The sequence below is a fragment of the Arachis ipaensis genome, chromosome B09 (genome assembly GCF_000816755.2).
Source record: "Arachis ipaensis cultivar K30076 chromosome B09, Araip1.1, whole genome shotgun sequence".
NCBI classification, from domain to species: domain Eukaryota; kingdom Viridiplantae; phylum Streptophyta; class Magnoliopsida; order Fabales; family Fabaceae; genus Arachis; species Arachis ipaensis.
Window position 1 is genome coordinate 26,557,715 of NC_029793.2, and position 334 is coordinate 26,558,048.

A 334-nucleotide genomic window follows, 5' to 3' on the forward strand; every position below is an offset into this window, starting at 1 on the left:
TATGGATAAGTAAACTCTAAGAGTGGCAAGGTGTCCGAAACAAATTGTGCTGCATTAAATTGAAGATAAGAACCTTCTCTAAGTTCTATTGCTCTCTTTTGGTGATGTTATTTTCAATAAGAAATATCTGGTAAAATTATTTTTGAGTAGACTATAAAAATAAGCTCTTGAAAAATCAATGCGGTGTCAAAACTAATGAAAAGATAACAATGTAAAATGCCTCTATAAAAGAGTATTATTTTAATATTTTGACAACATTATCAAATTTGGGAAATATATTCTAAAAAAACTCTAGCAATTTGATTTCTTTTTATAAAAAAAATTGAATCAGATG